Below are 18,431 nucleotides of genomic sequence, written 5' to 3'. Positions count from 1 at the left end.
ACTCTAAACTAGACATGGGCACAATCGGAAAAAAACCCCACAAACATGCTGTTCATTGTTCGTTGCCACCGACAAACACGAACAGCTGAACGGAAACGAACACGTCCCGTTAAAGAACGTGTTCAGTGTTCATATCTCGTCAGTGCCAGAACGTCCCCCGTTAGACTAGGAGAGCCCATATTCACAGGGAGTGTTCAGCAGGCTCCCCTACAGCCATCACCCAAGTTTGGTCAAGATTGCAACGCAGATCTTGGAGTTATACATTCCCAAATCCGATCGAAACCGAAAACTCCCATTCGACACAATGTGAGCCACCAAATTTCTTTTGCCCCATGTACAAGCGGTGGACTCTAGGGGGTGGGGGGTATGGCCGCTCAGCGGCAGCACCCCCCATTTGCCCGCCTGCCAGGCCTAACTTCTTATTCCCCACGGAAGCCGGAAGGTGGGTTATGTTGGCAGCTCCCAGGCTTGGTGGGCTAGAGAAGGTGGCAGGGGGTGCCTCCCCCGGAGGGGCAGGGGTCTGGCCACCCACTGGCGGCACCCCCACGTGTCCGCCCGCAAGGCCTAACTTCTTGTTATTCCTGGCAGAGGCCAGAAGGTGGGTTATGTTGGTGGCTTCTGGGCCTGGTGGGCTTGGGGAGGTAGCATGGGGCCATCTCCCCTGGAGGGAGCAGGGGGTGTGGCCACTCACTGGCAGCACCCCCTATGTGCCTGCCCACCAGGACTAACTTCTTGTTATTCCCAGCGGAGGCCAGAAGGTGGGTCATGTTGGTGGTCCCCGGGCCTGGCGGGCTAGGGGAGGCAGCGTGGGGCTGCCTCCCATGGAGGGGGTGAGGGGGGTCTGACCACTCACTGGCAGCACCCCCCATTTGCCCACCCACCAGGCCTAACTTCTTGTTATTTCCAGCGGAGGCTTGATGGAGGGTGATGAGTGTGGCTGCTGGGCCTGGTGGGCTAGGTGAGGTGGCAGGGGACTGCCTCCCCCAGAGGGGCTGGGGGGTCTGGCTGCTGGCCGGCAGCACCCCCCATGTGCCCGCCCACCAGGCCTCCTGGAGGGTACCTTCCAGAAGGTATAAAAGGTGGGTGATGTCATTGGCCACGGCAGACCAAAATGACCTGGCCACAATCTGCTAAAAAATTCCTCCAGCAAGACAAGTTGGTATATGTGGAGGCCTCGTGCACACAAATACACAACCTGGCGGGTCAGACACCGACATACATTCACCTTATGGGGTAAGTCTCGGCATTGGGTCTGATGGTGTTGCCTTCAGCTCACATGGCATAGAGTCCGGACAAAACACAGCAGCTGGACATGCATGGAGCATTGGACCCCCCCTCCAGTGTTGAAGCAGAGGCAGCCTCCAAGATGACCCACCATCCTGCCTTTGCGGAAAGGATGGAGTTGTGGGACCCATTCCCCCTTCCTTTGTGGGAACAGCAGGTGCCATTGATTGGGGCTACCGTGAAGGACAACTGCATGTGCCACAGTTCCTGAGCTGCACCTGGTGCCCGAACCCATCATCTGTGGACATAAACCACCTTCCTGCCTTCATGGAAAGGACGTGAGTCATGGCGGGACCCATTCCCTCCAGTCAGAGGGAAGAGCTGGTGGCATGGACAGGGGGCACTGTGTTGCCCTACCACCTGCACAACAGCAGCTGAGCTGGACCTGTTGCTGAAAAGCGGCAGCAGCAGACACCAACCACCTTCCTGCCTCTGCAGAAAGGAGGGGACGGAGTGGGACAGTTTGTTGGGAAGGGTCGTGGCAGTTCCTGAGAGGGAGAGGAGAAAAGAGGGAAGATGAGGTGTTCAGGGAGAGGGGGACCAAGGGGTTCCAGCCGCAGTAAGGAGCTGGACCTGGAAGACCCGTTGACAGGAACGGGTGTACCCTGATCCAACAGCGGCTGCAGACATGACCCACCTTCCTGCCTTCACATAAAGGAGGGGACAGGGTGGGACAAGTCATTGGGAAAGGTCATGGCAGTTCCTCAGAGGGAGAGGGATGGCCCGGGAACTGGAAATATCCCAGGCATTGTGAGTCCTCATCCGCAGAACCCACAGAGGTACTCTGCGGCGGCAGCTAACATCACCCACCTTCCTGCGTGAGCAGAAAGGATGGGATGAACGGGACAGGAGAGGTACTTGGGAGGGGTCAGAGTGGTCCTAGAGAGGGAGAGGAAGAAACAGGGCAGCAGCAGCAGCTGCCATCACCTACCTCCCTGCCTTTGTGGAAAGGATGGGAGTCGCGGGACACATTCCCCAATGGTTCAAAGGGATCCAGTCAGTCCCATTGACATGATTGCCACCATGGTATGCAACCATGCTGTACTGCTATACTGTACAATTATATGTACAGTCTCAGCCGAGCTGTCCCTCATGACCAAGGTGGCAGCAGTAACTTGGTAGTCCCTCGTGAAGTGGTGGCTGACATGACCCACTGTCCTGCCTTCACAGAAAGGAGGTGATGGGCAGGACAGGAGAGGTCATTCAGAAGGTTCGGAGTGGTTCCACAGAGAGAGAGGTAGAAAGAGGAACCAGCAGCCCCGAGAACGGAGAGGCGACAGAGCAATTCCACACACCACTCCGAGACGCCTCACGTGAGCAGGCAGTATGGGCACTACTCATAACAGTTTGGGTGGCACCGCCAGACACCAGAAACCTTCCTGCCTTCGCGGAAAGGATGGGATGGACAGCAGAGGTCTACAAAGGGTTCGTAGAAGGAGAAATGGGGACTGTGTGAGTGATGAAATGTGCAGACATGAATCACCTTCCTGTCCTCGCGGAAAGGATGGGAAAGAAAGGACAGGAGAGGTCGCTAGGAACGGTCAGAGTGGAAGCAGCCCTGAGAACTGAGGGGGGCTAGTGCGGTTACCCACCACTCAGACACCTAACCTGAGCAGGCACTACTCATTACCGAGAGCCTTTCTTGTCTTTGAGGAAAGGACAGTAGTCAAGGGACCCATTTCGCCCTGCTCAGAGGGTACAGTGGTTGCAACGGATCGGGGAACTGTGCGGCTCAACCACATGTGCAACAGCTCCTGAGCTGTTGCACAAATACCCAAAGAAGGCTGCCGCCAGCATCACCCATCTTCTTGCCTTCGCAGAAAGGAGGGGATGTGCGGGATAGGAGAGGTTGTAGGGAAGGATTGGAGTGGTTCCATCCGGAGAGGGAGAGGTAGAAAGTGTGACGTGGAACTTTTCAGGGAGAGGAGGACAAAGAGTTACCCAGAGGAACAGGAAGGATCAAGAAGACCTAAACCTATGAGAGCCCTCAGCCAAGAAACCCACTGAACTCGCCTCTGGACCTTTGCAGCCCTAGGATCTGAGGGGGCCTACAGCGTGACACCAAAACTCCCAGATACCTGACCAGCTCGGGCACTAATAATTATATAAGTGAGCCCTCAGCAGAGGTGCCCCCCCAGCTTGGCCCCTGGCCAAGGAAGCTGAGGTGATACAAATGCCCACATCTTGATGAGTCCTCCTGAGCCCTCAACCTCACTGTTCTAAATGGCTCTGTTGCCAACCCCGAGGGAACAACCTCTGCAGGGGAAGCCTGCCTGACTGTGCCACTCCCACCTGACCCAAATGTGCCAGCCCTCATTCGAGATACCCGCTGGACTCAATGGGCAAGGGTGCGTGGTGACGGCATGGAGAACTAAGGTGCAAGATGCTTTAGTAGCCTGCGGAAGCCCACGCACACCACAATGGATAGGGGCAAGCCATGTAGGGCTGTCTCTCTTTCAAAAGGCTATCAACAGCTCTGTCCCACTCCACTGCTTGCTGAAAGTGAAAGCCAGAATTGGGACCGCAGTGCCCTTTTATAAGCAGAGGTCTCATTGAGAAAAGCAGGAGATCTGTGGTTGGCAGTCAGAACTGCCTAATAGGGTTTGCAGGGATGAGATTGGAGTTCCTATGGCCACAGAACACCCCCTCCTCCCTTCCTCCCCCCTGGTGTCTGCTTCCATGTTACCATTTGTAACCAATGTCTTTTTAAATTTTATTTTATTACAACAAACAACAAGCAATGATTCACATAAAGAGACAAAAACATAAAAACAGCCAAACAAATAAACAAGAACATAGAGGGAGACATACCATTTAAACATTTTACGGATTTTTTTTCCTTATTACTTAATAACTCATCCGTAATACCCATATCTTAACTAAACATAAAACTTCGACTTTACTGCAAAGATATCTGCATTTTTTTCCGTTTGCTTCAGCCTATCATTTGTTGCCAACCTTATAACTCTAATTTTCAAATCCACAAATCATTAGTTCTGACTGCTCTTTTATATACAGAAAGTTCATAAAAGGTTTCCAGATCTTCACAAAATTTACTGTTGTTTTGTCCCTCAGCAGTTCCGTTAATTTTGCCATTTCCACAGTCTCCAACATCTTTATTAGCCAATCATCTACTGTTGGCAATTTATTCGATTTCCAATATTGTGCATAAATTATTCTTGCAGCCATTGTCATATATCTAATCAAAATTCCAAATTCATTTTCTATTGAAATATCTACTAAACTCAATAGATACATCTCTGGTTTTAGTTGCAGGTTACTCTTTAATATTTTTTGCATTATTAGATTTATTTGTTTCCAATATTTTTTAGCAACCAGGCAGGACCACCACATACGGTAGAAGGAACCCTCATTTCTTTGACACTTCCAACATTTGTTTGACATCCCCTTATACATCTTCGCTAGTATTTGTGGGGTCATGTACCACCTACACATCATTTTATAGAAGTTTTCTTTCAAGTTATAGCATAATGTAAATTTTAGACCTTAATTCCACATTTTCCCCCATATTATATCCAAAGTTTTAGCCCATTTAACCATACAGTCCTTCACTTGTTCTTCGGGCCAAGCTACACATGACGAATGACACTTGAACGGCAAGTGTATTTCTCCCTGTTCACTTGCCCTCCACTCAATCCACTTGCCGTTCAAGTGTCATTCGTCATGTGTAGCTTGGCCCTTCTTCTAGTTCAACTTTTAGTATAAATTTATACATTCTAGGTATTAAGTGATCTTCTTTTTTACATAGCTCTTTTTCAAATGTACTAGTAGTTTCCTCCATACCATGCATTTTAAGACCATTTTTAAACCTTTCTGATAGTTGTATATACGCAAACCACTGACAGTCAAAACCTTTCTCTTTCAAATCCTCTCTAGAATGCATTTTTGTCTCCCCTTGTGAAAAATTACATAGATCATGGTATGTTAACCACTTATCTTTATATACTATTTCCCTTCTAAATAATGCCTCATGTGGTGGAAGCCATAATGGTGTTTTTATTGTTATTCTTGCCTTGAACTTATTCCAAATTCGTATCAGGGCTTGATGTATATGGTTCTTAAAATATGCATTTACTTTAATTTTATCGTACCACAAGCATCCATGCCACCCATATCTTAAATCATGTCCTTCTAATTCCAGGAGTCTCCTATTCTTTAACTTTATCCAATCCTTTACCCTAACTAAACAGGCAGCTGCATAGTATAGTGTTAGATCTGGCAGCCCCAGTCCACCTCTTTCCTTTGCATCTTGCAAAAGCTTTTGTTGAATACACGGTTTTTTTCTTTGCCATATAAACTTCATTATATCTCTTTGCCATAACTCTAAGTGCTTATCAGAGCTTAAAATTGAGATTGTCTGAAACAAAAACAGCAATCTTGGCAGAACATTCATTTTAATAACAGAAATTCTACATAACAATAATAGTTGTAATTTCTCCCATCTTTCTAGGTCTTTTTTGATTTTGTTCCATACCTTAACATAGTTGTTTTGGAACAACATCATATTTTTATTTGTCCATATTACTTCTAAGTATTTAACCTTTTTTCAATTATAAATCCTGCTTTTTCCATCAGCTGGCATTTCTCTTTTTCCTGCATATTCATTGTTAGCATCTTTGTTTTTCCCTTATTAACTTTAAAACCTGCTACTTCACCAAATTCCTTTAGTTTGTACGTTAATACCTCAATCCCCTCTAAGGGATTTTTTAAGGTGAAGACCAGATTGTCTGCAAACGCTCTTAGTTTATACGATTCTATTTAAACTTTAATACCTTTGATCTTACTTTCCTCTCTAATGGCTCTATTTAGCACCTCTAGTACCAATATAAACAAGAGGGGCGACAGCAGGCAACCTTGTCTTGTTCCCTTTTGCACTTCACATACTTTGTTTAATTCTCCATTAACTATTTTTCAGGCCTTTTGTGTATTATAAATAGCTCTCACCCAGTTGATAAAATTATCTCCAAAGTGCATTTCTTCCAGAACTCTTATCATAAATGTCCTGTTTATATTATCGAATGCTTTTTCTGCATCGAGAAATATCAGCACTGCTTGTACCTCGTTATGCTTTTCCAAATATTCAGTTATATTCAGCACATTTCTCATATTGTCTTTTATTTGTCGTTTCAGTAAAAATCCACTCTGGTCTTCTTTAATAAATTCTTGTAGGACCAATTTCAGCCTTCTAGCCAATATTGTGGCAAATAACTTATAATCATTATTTAGAAGTGATATTGGCCTACAGTTTTTCACTTCACTGGGGTCTAGACTTTCTTTTGGGATCAAAGTGATATTAGCTTCTCTCCACGTCTCTGGGATCTTCCCTGCTTTTATAATTGCATTCATTGTTGATTGGATAGGTAACAATATCTCATCTTGAAATAATTTATAGTAAATAGCTGTCAGTCCATCTGGATTAGGTGCTTTCCCTCTTTTTAAAATTTTAATTGCCTCTACCACTTCAATTATGGTAATTGGGTTCTTCATCTTGGCTCTTTGTTCTTCTGATATCCATGGTAAGTTTTGATTCTTTAGATAGTTTTCTATTTTCCTTTGGGATACCTCTTGTTTCTTAAATAATGAAGAGAAATATTGAAATACTACTTTTTGTATGTCTTTATTTTCAGTGACTTTTCTATCTTTTTCTTGTAGTTTTACAATTAATGTTCTCTCTTTTTCTTTTCTTAGCTTGTACGCTAGCCATCTTCCTGGTTTATTAGCTTGTTCAAAATGTCTGTTTTACAAATTTCAAATTTTTCTCCATCCGATTTACCATTAACATTGATAACTGCTGTTGTAACATTATCATTTGACTTAGCAATGTTTTGTTACCTGGTGTTTTTATAAGTTCCTCCTCTTTCATTTTAATTTCTTTTTCTAACTAGGTTATCTTTTCTTGTCTCACTTTCTTATGCCAGGTGTTCAGTTGTATAAATTGACCCCGCATGTATGCCTTACTAGCATCCCAAACTATACTTAAGTACATGCCCTGGTTTAAATTCAATTCAAAGTATTCTTTTAATTTTATTTTACATTCTGATATCACACTTTCCTTCTGCAAGAGAGCTTCGTTAAGTCTCCATCTATACCTGCCCATTTTCTTCTTTAAAACTATCATAATTGGATTATGATCACAAAATGACTCTGGTAGAATCTCGACCTTCCCTACTTTTGCAAGCAAATTACTTGAGATCCAAAACATATCTAACCTTGAAAATGATTTATGTCTTTCTGAAAAATATGTAAATTTTCTTACACTGCCATTTTTAATTCTCCACACATCAATAACACTCAGATATTGAAATAACTCAAAGCATATCTTTGGCAACTTCCCTTGCGAATCTTTCACACTTTTTTTCTGTTTTCCTGTCTATTTGTGGTTGTGTCACTCCATTCCCATCACCCATCAGCCACCAATTGGTGTATTGTGAATCTAATAATTTTTCCATCAAATAACCATAAAATAAAAAAACATAAAAACATGGGAAAAAACGTTCACTACAGAATGCAAGGGCCCCCCTCCTTCCTAAGATACATAAGGCATGAAGAAGAAGGCTTTCCTAATAACAGTTACTTGGAAAGGCAGCATACAATAGTACACTGCAGATTTATACTCTTTCTTCAAATAGTATATCGGCAATAATAATGCAAGCTATGTTATCTTACAATGGGCACATACCAGATCTCATTTTAGCCAAGACCTAATGTGTAGGTTATACACTATGTCTGAAACATATGAAATTTCCTTACAAGGTTGTTCTTACCCCTGACTGAAGTCATTCTAGTCAAATACAAAATGGCCAGAGATTAATAGCATCTAACTAGCTATTCGCCACCCATATCATCTTTGTCCTCTTGCTTCCTGCTTGCAAGAAAAATGAATGTGCTCTTGTGGCTTGTTATTGCTTCCTCTGTCTCACGGTAAATTTTTTAAAGGGATGTCAATCATACGAAGTGTTTCATGGGTTTGTGAACTTCAATAGGCTTATTGCCATACTGCACTTTAATGAATTATCATTTTACCGTTATTTATTTCCTCCTTGTTACTTTACAATCTCATTGGCACTCAAGGATATTTTTCTATATAAATCAGATATTTTAGATAAAGGAACTAATAAGTTCCATACTCAATGTCTCTTTCTGTCAAAGTTGGAAGAGAGAACAAACCCAAGGAGGCCAAGGTGTTTGCTACAAAAAGCTAGAAATGTTTAACACAGCCCATCACAATGTACAGGCCATAAATAAAGCTCCAGCTATGTACTGCAGCCTGCCAGGTGATAGACAGGTTTTTTGTTTTTGTGGTCCATTATCAAGCCCCATGGTAGATATAGGGAGAAAACTAAGGCTTCAGATAATTCAATATTATTTTCAGCAGAAAGGTGACACAAACCAAGAGATCTGGATTAAAGGTTATCTGAGATGCAAGGCAAGAAATCCATGATTAGAATCTCACTTTTAAAAGAAACAGAAAAAATAGAATATACATGTAACTACTATGGAGACTAGGAAACAATTCTGTGGGAGGAAATATTTAATCCATTCTTCTCATGAATTTAAATACTCTTTCATAAGAAGAGGTGAATGGGATATTCTCAGCCCTGCAAGTCATTGTGGGTCCAATGTTTGTAACTGACTAATGCTGCTGTTTAGTGCTGTTTTTGTCCCTTGGCTTGTTTTTATAGCTTGTAGTTTGTATTGATAATTGTACTTGATAATTTTAATTGTAAGCTACCAAAAGGGCAGCCCAATCCTAAGAATGGCGGGGAAAGTGAATAGGAACCGAACTAAGGCTTGCGACGGCGCATCTGGCCCTTACACCCGTGTAAGTGGCCCTCCGCCCGCGCTGGGACGCGGCGCTGGCCCGCCGGCGGGCCAGCACTGGTGCAAGCCACAGGCGCCCGGGCGGCGGCGCAGGAGTGGCGTAGAGCCCTACGCCGACGCAGGGGGGGTGGGGAACAAGGCGGGGTCAGAGTTAGTCCGCTCCCTAAGCTCCTCCAGAAGCGGGAACGCCCACAGCGGTGCAAAAAAGCTACGCCACGGAAAAAGAAGGCGTAGCCCATAGGCGTCCATGGAACGGCGAAAAATCAGCCCCCTCTCTGAGCGCCCAGCCCCGCCCCTATGGCCCGAAGGAGCATAGGATGAGAACTATCCCGGGGACCAATCAGCGTGTGCGCCCGGCGTGGACGAGCCCCCCTCTCTGCACCCAATCATCTGAGAACCCGCCCTACAAAACATCCGGCCAGCGCCGCCCAAACCCCCAGGTAAGTGAGCACTCTGCCGGAGGCTCTGCCCGTGTGCTGAGTGGCATTGCCCCTTTGAAAACCGAAACGGGCTGAGGGCATTCACGTTGGCAGGCGCAGAATGCACTCGGGGGATTTTGCGAAAAAGTGGGGAACTTCTCGTAAAGGGGAAGAGGTGCAAATGTCTGCCTAACTCCCTTTCTACCGTGATAGAAAGAATGACTCAACATCTAACTGGACTCATGCACGCTAGTTGCTTCTAACTAAGCACAAACAAACTAACCCATCCGTGACAGAAGGGAACGACACTTTGCAAATTAACCGCATGCTCTCCCACCTGGTGATGACCGACGGAGCGCTGACAAGTGAGGAGGAGGTGGGGGGGCGTTCCGCAGATTAGTGCAAACTGCCCATTCACCTGAACCCACCCGCTCACTTGCCGCTTTGGGTGAGGCCCAGCAGGGGTGGGGGGCAACCATGGCCGCCCCTGGCTGCCTCAGAGGCAGGCGCCTCGAAAACCACATGTGACCAGGTGTTTGTTGTGACCAGCTCATTCCCTCCCATAAAGGTAAAGGCTTCCCAAGGCCGAGTGCATCCTCGCCAGACTGTCAGGCATCAGCTGCTGCCCTCGACCATGTGCAACCCCCACGGATGGCGGAGTGTGGGGCTTGCCTCAGCAGTAGAATGAGGTAAAGCCCACATGTGTCTTTTTCTCCCGCAGGTACGTCCAGGGCATGGCTGCTCCACCACGCCCCGCCCTCCCCAAACATCTCTGATGGACGGTTGGCTGCAGCCCAGGAAGCACCATCGCGCCGCGGCCTGCATCCCAGCCCCGCCCCTCCGAGCGGGAAGGAGGGCTGTGTGGAATGCTCCGGCTCTCTCGCCAGCCTAAACGCAAGCCCGCTCTTTCCAGTGCAATAAAACGAGATGTACAACAACTGTCTTCTGTGTCTGCGAGTCTGACTTCGTCCTCCGCCCCTCCCCCAACACTCCCGTCACATATCTCCACCTGCACATTGCCACAAATGTATCCAACACACCCCGTCTTGCCTCCCCGCCCCCTCCCTCCCCTCACAGTAACGCCCCCTCCCTCCCTCCTCCTCCCCCCTCCTCTGTATTTGACCAGTGTCTGTACCACCCATCTGCCGAAGAGAACTTGATTCTCAGAAGCCTATGCTACAATAAAATTGGTTAGTTTTAAAGGTGCTACGGGACCCTTTTTGAATTCGCTACCACAGGCTAACATGGCTAACCCCCCTGCATCTATGGCCAGGTAGAGGGTTGGGGCGGGGCATGTGAGCGGGGAGGGGGATCAATCCCTGGTGGGGAGAGTAGCTGGCACCCGATAAGCCAGGGAGAGGGTGGTGCGAGCTGCCGCTGCAAGGGGGCGGGAGATGGCAGGGGAAACGGTCCGCTCGCTGGAACCCTAGCCCCACCAGTGGAGAATCCAGGGTGGTGGCAGGCGGATGCCATATCCCAGGCAGGAGGTCTCGCGCGCCTGGGGAGGGTCGCCCCCATCGCAGCCGCAGCCCCAGCAACACAGTCCCGTGAGCGGCCGCCTCCCAGAGTGGGTCCAGCCCCTCGGGCGTCTGCAGCAGCCCCATTGGTCATTCCAACACCTTCCACCCCAGGGCGTCCTGCCTCGCATCCAATCCCGTGGGGCAGTTGCGAGGCCCCCGCACCAACACCGCGTGGTTGTTGGGAGGGAAGGGGTGTGTCCGAGGCTGCCTGTGGCTCCGCCCTGCCCAGCGGCTTCCCCCGACACTAGCCGCAATGTGGGTGGCGATCGAGAGGGAGCGGCTAGAGGTGCACGCTGCATGGGAGGAGGCGAACAACCATGGCCGGGAGTTCATGGCTGCGGTACTGGAAGTGGGGGAAGGGCTCCGTGCCTCTCAAGCCCGTGCCGAAGCCCTGCTCGGGCGGCTCGTCGCCATCCTCGACCCTCCGGCCCCACCCGCTGCAGCAGCTCCACCTGCCCCAGAGGCACCCCTCCCTCGGGCCCAGTTGTGTGCGAGAGGCCGGGCCCGTGGACGGCCAAGGGGGTCCGGCCGCCGGCCTCGCCAGTGACCACCGCTGCCGCCTTGGGGGTGGGGTGGGGTGTTTTGCTGCACAGGCGGCTCTCCTACACGCCTCCCCTTCCTCACATCTGCTGGGGGAGGTGGGATGATATAATAGTAAAGGCTGATTTCTGTGCAATGGGTGTCTGTGTTCTTTGCCTTGGGATGGGGACGAGGGGGCAGGCCCGCTGTATCTGCCTCTTGGTGGCGGCCTCAGGCCAGCCCTCCCCTTCGGCGCCACTTGGGGGCTGTCCCCTGCTGCCAGAGACTGGCTGCTGCCCTGGATTCCTCATGGCAGGGCGCCTGCCAGTCCCATGCCAACCTCTCTGGACGCGGCCGCCACGGACTTGGTGCTACATTGGGCAAATGGGGGAGAGGCTCCTCAGACCACGCCCACCCCTCTCCTTCCCAACTGCGAGCCCCACCCGACGCACGAGCCGAGGCAGTCTGCCGGCATGGGCGCGGTTTGCCTGCTGCTCTGGGGCCTGGCCGGGATCGCGTGCTGCCCATAGGCTGCGCCTTTCCTGGCCCCTCCCCCTGCCGCTTGTCAGGAACAGCGCCCTTTGGCTGCGCCTGGCAGCGGCCGTGCATCAGACCCGGCCACAACACTTTCTGGTTCTCCAAATTTGCATCTCTGCGCTGCTGCGGGCGCCGCTGCGGCCACACTTTGCTGGCACAGGATCCGGCCCGGCAGCGCCGCCACACCACCAGTGCAGCCGCGCCGGCGTTGGGGCCGGCCATAGGATTGCGCTGTCAATGTGAGAGCAGGGGTTCATGATTGAATCTCCTGTTTGTTTTTTAAAGCTAATAGACACAGGATGATCAAAGGAACTCTTTTCCCAATTAGGGAGGGATACATATATCCATATCTGTATATCTGTTAAGAACTATGAACATCTGTTAAAATAGTAGTGGTGTGTGTGTGAGTTTCTGTGAGAGAGAAAGAGAGGGAGAGAGAGGGAGAGAGAGGGAGATTTAAATCAGGAACTTACTACAGAGGAAGGTGTTAACCCCTTCCTTCAGATCATGACCCCTATTTAAATAAATATCTGTCTATTGTATTTTTACAAATACAATAGAGCTCTATGGCGCTAAGACTGGTGTATATGGTATTCCTTTCCTATATTTAAATCTTTAGTAACTGGACTAAGGTCAATACACAAGTTTCATGGCAGAGTGGGTTTTAAGCTTTGGTCAATTCAATCCTAGTCCCATACGCTAATCACTATACTACACTTTTCTCCTAGCTATTTGCTATTTAGTTTTAAAAATGGAAGATCTGATCATTCATTTCCCATCATCTTATTTAGTTACACCCTTGCCTCAGTCTCGTATACTCTGATCCACAATTGGGTTCATGAGTTCTATTGCACACTTACCTACAAGAACTGAGTTGTCAGTCATTTCAATGAAAGCAGTAAACTATTATGGACATTCCTATGCAAATTAAAACATGGTCATCTTCTTTAATGTTATCATCTCTTTTGAAATGAATGAAGAAAATTCTGTATGCTCCAACTGTGTTCCATCAGAGTATATATGGGGTTCTTAAGTAGTGAAGATGGCTCTCCCAGCGTGCAGCTTGCCTGCATAATGCTGGGGCCATGCTTTTGCCTCCCCGCTGGTAGAAGAGCGACAGATGCTCTCCCAGAATATGGGGAATGAGGCGGGGGCGGAGCCAGAAGGCATATAAGGCTGCTCCACCCCTTGTCCTCTCACAGTGGGTTTTTTGCTCAGAGGAGAAAGGAGTGCTTTCTCCCTGAGTGAAGGAGAAGGGCTGTTGCTCCTGCAAGTTCCGGAGTTGCGGAGGCTGGAGGTGGCGGCATTTCTCAGCAGCCAGGATAAAAGGAGGAGGTTGTGGGGTTTTGCCAGCCAGCCTCCTCGGATGGCGCGGGCTGTGCCACCTGATGAGAGCCTTCGGTGGCTGGTGGTTTATTTAGAGCACTCAGTAATAGTTTGGTTGCTGACTTAGGCAAGCTTTGGGGAGTTGCATTTGCAAGTGGCTTTTAGAGCTGCGCCGCCTGGGAGGCCGTTTGTGCGCTGTCGGAGGGCATTGTGCTCTCTGAGGCTGGCAGTTTATTTAGTACACTCATTTGACACCCTTGCTTGTGGGCTCTGGCAGGCATTCTGTCAGCTGTCAGAGTATAACTGGCCTATTGCATGGCGTGGTGGGGGAGGCTATTTTGGCCTTTGATTTATTCAGCAGCAACACCCCCCCCAATCCCTTGATTTGAGCTGGTACCAACAAAATACCCCTTATTGCTTATTGGTGCATATTTCAGCTGTTGGGGGTAACTGTTGCTGGGGCTATTCATAGGGAGCTTAACAGCTTTATTTGCTCCTGTGTGTTGATGGCCATTTTTGTTTTCATAGCAGAGCAGTATTAACATTGGCAGCCATCTTGAGTAACACCATTGGAGTGAGGGTAGGAGCAGCCATTTTAGAGTGTGCCTGTAACCAATGTGTCTTCATCTGACGATGAGGACATGCCAAGCAGACAGGAGATTTTAGATAGAATTGCCACTTTGGAGCATGCTAAAGGGATCACAACACTGGGGCCTGTCAGTACACGGTGGCGTTTGGCTGTTCAGTCTATATCTGCAGCAACATTCCAACGTAATATTTTGTCTCGTCTTTCTGCATTAGAAGGTACATCTGGTGTGGCTGCTGGGGGCGCTGGTGTGCAGCAGAACATTCAGGATGTTTCCGTGCAAGTTCTGGAGGATGCACCTGAGCCTGTGCCTGTGGCTGTTGCTGTTGAACATGGAGAGATTGGACGTAAGGCAGGTTGGTCTCAGCATGGACACCCTTGGCCTTGGGGACAGCTGTTTGCCTTTGGCCAACCTGGCTCGGGGCAAATGGCAGAGCCTCAAGCAAGCACATCATAGGCCGTTTCACAGTCACCCATGTGGCCATTTGGGGGTCACACAACCTGGGGCAAAGCACATGGTGGCGCTGCAGGTACACTTGGGGCCAATACTTTGCTATGATCGACACAAGATCAGGTGGGTTCGGTTTTTCCTACACAGGGGGCTACAGGACCATGGTGTCTGTTCCCATGGGTAGGCTGGCCGGCTTCTCAGTTTGGGCCAGCATTTTATGGGTCAGTTCCTTTTATGGCTCTGCCTTATGGTGATACTGCCCTGCCTTTGGGTGATCATCTCACACAGGCTACTAGGGATATGATATTGCGGGGTGAGTATGTTGATGTCTTCACCCTTCTCTTCAGGGAATTGGAGAAGGATAAGGAAGACTTGGATGAATGCATTAAGAATTTTCAACTGTTGTATTTTTCTTTATTTCTGATCTTTTCAGAGTGCTGAGAATGTAGTTTGCCACAGCTTTTGTGTCATTTTTGTGTTGCTGCTAAGCAGCATACCTCTGAACACATGATGCTAGGAAAAATAAAGGAGGAGGATTGTTGTCTTTATTCCATGACGGTTAGTTTCTAGTGTCATTTCCCTGACATATTGGCAGCTTCTCTTTGCAGCTTCTCTTTGCAAAATACAGAAAAATATTAGAATCAAGGAAGACAGGCAGGTAAGGTAGAAGGAGCAGTATCATATTTGGGGTACAATGACTGTTTTTAATGAGAGATATTTCTTAGATGAGACAAATCAATATTTAGGGGAGAAGGTAATTGTAGCAATTGTGCTGTCACCACCCCTTTTATATTGTGGCACAGCACGTATGGTGGGGGGCGGGAGGGCAATGCGCATGCGCTAGCATTTGGAAGCCTTGTCTCCACTCTCCTGAGGACATCCAAGTTAACAGCTTTAAAAGAATGTAAACTGCTGATTGAAACTGCTGAAACTGATTTACGAGACATCTGGCACAACAAGAAGAAGCTTGGTGAAAGAATAGGTGAGAGGATAACAGAACTTGTTTAGTTTTAAAAAGGGAAGGGAGGACGAGCTGAGACAGAGATAACATGGCGGCTACTGTGAAAGGCTTATCAGAACAACTGGCACAATTTCAAGCACTAATGCTTGACTCCCAGACCAAAATACAAACTTCTTTAACCGAGCTAATGAGAAATTTGGGCTCAGAGGTTAAATTGTTGGCAGGCATTGCATCGGAAGCTAAGGCTCTTGCGCAACAGAACAAAGTGGAGATTGATTCATTGAAAAAACAATACATAGACTTATCGGACCGTAATAGGAGGGGGAACATTATTTTCTTTGGTATTTCTGAAGAAGTTAAAGCATGTGATTAAGAGCGGACCCTGGTGGAATGGTTATCACAACAGGAGCTGGAAATAGAAGAAGAAGAGATTGAACGTGCCCACAGACTCCAAACAAGAAGAATGGGGGGGGGGAACCACGCCCGGTGATAATGAAGCTTGTGAGGGAGAAGTTACAGCAGAGGATATTCAAAACACTCAAGAAAAATAAAGAGCTGACATTTAAAGGCAGAAGGGTTTATGTGAAGGAAGATTTTTGCAAAGAAACGCTTTATCAAAGGACTCAAATGAAACCTTTTGCACAGAAACTTAACCAAAGCAACATTAAATTCAGCTGGGCGTACCCAGCATCCCTGGTTATTTACCAAGAGGGGAGGAGGCTTTGTGCAAGGAACCCTGAAGAGGCACGGGACCTATTAGAAACTTTGGGAGTAGATGTGAGGAATACTGAGTCAATCCCGATGGATGAAATGCATCAACCTCAGCCACAGCAACCGGACTCTGAGGAAGGTCCACCTAACCGTCAGGACAAGAGGCCAAGACTGTCTCGAGACTGAGACATATTAAGGGAAGTATACAAACAAAATTAAAATAGTATTAAAATGGTTATTAATATAACTCAGGGAGTGGAGGGTGCGCTTACCCCAGATGTGTAGAGAAGGGATGAGTACTCATCCCCAGCTCATGGCTCTACGCAAGGGAAGGGGAGGGGGAGGGAGGGGGAAGGGAAGGGACGTTGGGAATATAAAGGGGAATATCAAACTAAATATCAGGCCAGGGGAACAAAGGGAAGGTAAATCTGAGTTTGAAAATGGATAAAACGCTACAGGTGCTGACACTGAATGTCAATGGTCTAGGTTCGGATTTAAAAAGGTATAAACTTCTTAGATTTCTTAAACAACAGAATATAGATATAGCATGGCTCCAGGAAACACATAAAGCAAAGAAAGATAAAAGACCTTTATTTAGAGACCCTAATTGGGGGATCTTGGCAGAGGCGCGTGGATCATCAAAATCAAGAGGTGTGGCAATTCTGGCCCACAAGAGGAATGACATAAGAGTAATAGAAGTGATAAGAGATGCTGAAGGGAGGTTCATAGTGGTTAAATGCCTGGTTGAAAATAGATTAACAACATTGATAAACATATATGCTCCAAATACGGGACAGAAAACCTTTTTATTAAAGGTATTTAAAAAAGCACGTAGCTTCTCTGAAGGAGAGGTAATTTTGGCGGGAGATTTAAATAAGGATTTTAATAAAGATAACATAATTAATTGGAAACAATGGGATCTGACTGAAGTACACAAAGTTCTTAACCTAGTGCCCAAACCCACATATTTCTCAAGTAGACATAAAACTACCTCGTGCTTAGACTATGTACTTATAAATAGAATGAGTACCTGGGAGGTAAAAAGAGTAACCACCCATCCAACATGGATTTCAGCCCACGCCCCGGTAAGTGTAGAAATAATACTAATGCATAAACAAGTTAGAAGACCATGGAGATACAACAACATGATTATGGCTAGGGATGAGGACAAGCGATATATTATGGATCAAATAAAGCTATACTTCAAAGAGAATAGGGGAACGGTGGAGACAAATACACTATGGGATGCGGCTAAGGCGGTAATTAGATGGCAATGTATTATGAAAGAAAAGGAGATAAGGAAAAAATGGCATGCCGATAGGGAAGGGAAACTACAGGAATTAAGTAAGTTGCAAGAGGACCAAATAAAGAAATTTTGCCCCAATAGACATAAATTAATTAGGGAACTGCGGAAAAAACTGGATGTTCTTGACTCCATGGCATTATGGAAAAAGCAGGTTATGGTAAAAAACGAATACCAGAGAAATACACTTAATTCAGCCAAGAGATTAGCAAATTACCTGAGAAGGGAAAAGGAGAGACAAAGGGTGAGGAGTATTAAGATAAATAAAAAGGTGACACAGAATCCAGAGGAGATAAAAGGAGCATTTGAGAAATTTTATAAAAGTTTATATGAGGAAAAAGAGATGAAGGAATTTGAGGAAGAGATAGGGACAGTGTTAACGGAAACTGAACGAAGGAGGCTTGAGGAGGATGTAACGTGTCAAGAGATTGAGCAGGCGATAGGTAGCTTAAAGACAGGTAGATCTCCAGGGTTAGATGGTTTTTCAGCTGAATTTTATAGGGAAATGAAAGAGGTATTGATCCCTGAATTACAAGAAGTATTTAATAATATACTAAAAGGAGGAAAGTCCCCGGATACCTGGAGGAAAGCAGAAATAACGGTGATTTTGAAACTTAAGAGGGACCCGCCAGAAGTGGGTTCATATAGACTGATTAGCCTGCTGAATCAGGATTATAAACTCTTTGCCAAAATATTGGCAAATAGACTTAAGAATATTATTTGGAAAGTGATAAAAGAGGATCAATACGGTTTTATGGAGGGTAGAAACATTGCACACCCGGTAAGAAATTTAATCAATGTCTTGTGTCATAGTAAATTTAGGAAACTGGCTTTATTAAAATTAGATGTTTATAAAGCTTTTGATACACTGTCATATCAATTTTTATGGACAGTTATGGCCAAGTATGGAATTAGTCAATCAATTATACAGGTATTCCAGGAAATATATAGAGAAGGCACAGCAGTAGTTAG

The sequence above is a fragment of the Eublepharis macularius genome, chromosome 2, assembly GCF_028583425.1.
Source record: "Eublepharis macularius isolate TG4126 chromosome 2, MPM_Emac_v1.0, whole genome shotgun sequence".
NCBI lineage: Eukaryota > Metazoa > Chordata > Lepidosauria > Squamata > Eublepharidae > Eublepharis > Eublepharis macularius.
This window is presented reverse-complemented; position numbering follows the sequence as displayed.